The 3,930-nt window shown below is 42.6% G+C and overlaps 1 long non-coding RNA gene across 1 annotated transcript; it reads left to right on the top strand.

Annotated features, from left to right (window-relative positions):
* Positions 1–448: 448 nt before the first annotated feature.
* LOC125728176 (uncharacterized) lies at positions 449–2,205 on the top strand. Its single transcript, XR_007388949.1, has 3 exons — positions 449–733; positions 1,168–1,267; positions 2,170–2,205. It is a non-coding gene; the product is annotated as an uncharacterized LOC125728176 (long non-coding RNA).
* The last annotated feature ends 1,725 nt before the right edge of the window (positions 2,206–3,930 follow it).

Here is a 3,930-nt window from a genome sequence, read left to right as displayed (position 1 = left end):
TATTTAATTTTTTTGAGCAGTGTATATTATTAACGTTCCGTTTCGTCAAATAGCTAAAATAATTTCCGCGTTTCCTTGCGCAATTTAACTGTTCCAGTTACCTTATGTCAAGGAGTGTAGTGATTGGAGAGGAGACTGACCAATCAGGAATTAGCTACTTCGGGTCTTCTATTGGCTAATTATTGTGGCATAAATGTGACGCTGTGCCGAGGTGAGCGAGCGTGCAGGCTGAGCTGAGCGCGCGGAGTGGGGATGCTGCTTGTGAAATTCCGTCTATGAGCTCAGGAATGAGGCACAAATATAACGTCATAGGTCCCAAGTGACATCACCGTGTCCCTGGATGAACAATGTGACCAGAAGCAGCTGGGATTCACTATGCAAAGGACAACATGTGCCACGGTGCTTTTGCACTAATTCGTAATAAAGAATGATGTGAATCGTTATTTAATCGTGGGTAAAGTGTCACTGCACTACCGCGTTTTATAAGCATAAATATAATGCAGAATGTGCGTTATGACAGAATTATTAAGTCACATGGATAAAACCCCCCACAACGGTCCACCGTGCCACTGAGTCCGCGTCCGTTTCTGCTCAGACAGTTTCCGCGTTTCACACGAAGCGGATCATTTCCTGTCTGTAAATGAAAGTGAAAGTGATTTAAAGCTGGAATCGCCATTTTGTCAAGAAACACGAATAAGACTCTGGAAAAAAATAAAGATATTTTTATTGCAAGGTAAGATTATAGTTAACAGACACAACTAATAATGAAATTAACATGTATGACACACTTATATAGAGCGGCGGTGCCATTGATTTAAGCGCTACTTCACTTTTTTGTCTTTCTCCTTTAAAGTAACACGTCACTTTGCGATTTCTGTAAATTGTATATTTATTTACAAAGTATTTATCAGTGATAGAGTTAAGATATGTTGCATTGTACGTCGATATAAGTCCTGTGCCCAAGTTTTGTGCTAATGCTCCTAAAATTAATCCTTAATTAAATCCTTAATTAAAAAGTAACTTTCTCAGTACTAGTGGAGAAAGTCAGTCTGCAGCCCGGACATGAAATGTGTCAGAATGGAATCCCAGTGCTTTGTGTCGATGTAAAAGTGTTTAGGACTAGATGTTCTTTATGTATGTATCTATTTACCCTTCATGTTCACAAAGGAACCAGCAGGAATCATCTGGTTTGGATCGTCACGAAAATGGAGGAAGCTGCTTCTGAAATGCGCCCCCTTGTGGAGTGTAACAGAAAGAGCACTGAGAGGTAACAGTATTACAGCCCACTAGCATGCATGTCTCTCTGGGTCTATAGTCAGGCCATAACATAAAGTAACCTGGGCTCCTAGCTAGGGCTGGTCAGTGGGCAGCACTGTAATATGTGTAGCTTCATAAAAAGACCTCGCCATCTTCTGTCTTCGCCTTTTTCTTCTCCAATCTGCCAGTTATTTTATACTAGAGGACAGCAACAGATCAGCCCTCCATCCATCCATCCATCCATCCATCATCTTCCGCTTAATCTGGGGTCGGGTCTCAGCAGGGAAGCCCAGACTTCCCTCTCCCCGGCCACTTCATCCAGCTCCTCTGGGGGGATCCCGAGGCGTTCCCAGGCCAGCCGGGAGACATAGTCTCTCCAGCGTGTCCTGGGTCTTCCCCGGGGTCTCCTCCCAGTGGGACATGCCCGGAACACCTCACCAGGGAGGCATCCAGGAGGCATCCTAATCAGATGCCCGAGCCACCTCTTCTGGCTCCTCTCGATGCAGAGGAGCAGCGGCTCTACTCTGAGTCCCACCCGAATGACTGAACTCCTCACCCTATCTCTAAGGGAGAGCCCAGCCACCCTGCGGAGGAAACTCATTTCGGCCGCTTGCACCCGCGATCTCGTTCTTTCGGTCAGCCCTCCCATACAAAATGACTGCATAACAAAACCAAACAAATAATTACATATTTCAATAAATGACACTAAACCTTTCATATAGGAATTTAAATTTTAGGTTTAATTTATTTCACATTATACCTGACTGTAAATAAGTCTGTTTCCATCAAGAGCTTCACAGCATATCAATGTACATGAAAGCAGAGCAGAAGGATTAACAGCAGTGTGATGCCGTCCCCATTGTATGAATTATATTTATACCATGAGGGTTTGTTTCCTCTCACTGCCCACAGTGTCCTGATGAAGAGAGCAGACTCCCCTGTACCCAGCAGTGTGATGCCGTCCCCATTTTTTTAATTATACTTATACCATGAGGGTTTGTTTCATCTCACTGCCCACAGTGTCCTGATGAAGAGAGCAGGCTCCCCTGTACCCAGCAGTGTTTCCCTGAAGAGTGACAGGTCAATGCCTTCACCACTCAACTTCAGAAAGGGACTTTTTCCTACAGATCAAAGGTAAATGTGCATTTAAACAAACACTGTTTAAAACACTCAGATCTCAGTCAAATAGCACAAAGACACATACAATCTATGAGGAAAGATACTTTATATTGAATACATAATTTTTTAACTTCGTCAAATCCAGTTGGCTTTGAGAATTTAAAGAGATGTTCTGTCTGTATTACTGTCTGTGTTCTACACTGTCTGGCCAAAAAAGGCGCCATTTGAATTAAAATCAACAAATATTTAAAAGCCAGTGACTGGATCAGTATTATAGCTCAGCAACGTTATGCAGCAATAAAGTGAAGTCAGCTGAGAGCCTGAATCTACTGAACAGGCAGGTTATCACATCAATGGATGTTTTCTTTTTATTTAGTCTGGGGTTAATTAATACATAAGTAATAAGTAAAGTCTTACCATTTAACCTGAAGTTTTTTTGAGCTAAATCTGTCTATTTTTTGGAAATGAAGTGTAAAATGTTTTGAATAAATTAAGCTAAAGTCTACCTACTTTCACCGAACCACTCTATAGGATTTACTCAGAGTAATTAAGGCAGCATTTTTGTACTCACTTTGTTGGTAAATTTATCATTTTTATGAGCCTGATGTTGGTTCCTGTCCAGCTGGGAGTTAAGGGCTTTGCTCAAGGGCCCAAAGACATGTGACTGTTCTGCTGAGGCTGGGCATAAACCGGCGACCTTCCGATCACAGGCCCAGAGGCTCACTCTGCTGAGGCTGGGCATAAACCGACGACCTTTGGATCACAAGCCCAAAGGTTTACTCTGCTGAGGCTGGGCATAAACCGGCGACCTTCCGATCACAGGCTCAGAGGCTCACTCTGCTGAGCCACATGGTGCACCCCCCCCCCAAACAAACCCACTGTCGCCTCTGGCTGCCTCTCTTTCGGGACATTTTCAGGGATGATGAAAGCGCTTTGAGACAGTTTAATATTGTGAAAATGCACTAGGTAAATAAATTTGAATTGGATTGAATTAGATTGACTTTTCTGCCTTATTCACAGAGACCAAAAGGAAGAATGCAGTTCAGATCTACATGACAAATCGGGTTTATCATCCATATCGAAGGTCTGTATTTGTTGCTGATATGTTTTCTTAACTGTTATGTTAATTAGCTTGTACTTTATACAGTTGAATAATAAGAAATTCATCCTGTTAAAGGAAATTTATTTAAAACTATGATTCACAAGTAAAACTTTGAAAATGTTTGGTGTAAGTAGCAAGAATTAACTGTGACTGTTTATTTTAGTCACTAGAGGAAAAAGCCGTAAAGTTCCTAAAGGATGAGCTGAAGAAGTTTGTGAGGTACCTAGATCAGAATTACCCAGAATGCTCTGAGCCTCAGCTGGAGGAGGACAATGACCTGGACAGTGATGGTCGGATGCAGAAGAGCTGTGGCAGAGAGGGAGCTCTGAAGATCACACTGTACATCCTGAGGACCATGGAGCAAAATGATCTCGCTGACATGCTGGAGAAGAGTAAGAGCCTCATAACATTCTGTACATGTACAGCACTGTGCTAAAGTCTTAGGCAGCCAG

This window comes from Brienomyrus brachyistius, unplaced genomic scaffold (genome assembly GCF_023856365.1).
Source record: "Brienomyrus brachyistius isolate T26 unplaced genomic scaffold, BBRACH_0.4 scaffold184, whole genome shotgun sequence".
NCBI lineage: Eukaryota > Metazoa > Chordata > Actinopteri > Osteoglossiformes > Mormyridae > Brienomyrus > Brienomyrus brachyistius.
This window is presented reverse-complemented; position numbering and strand designations above follow the sequence as displayed.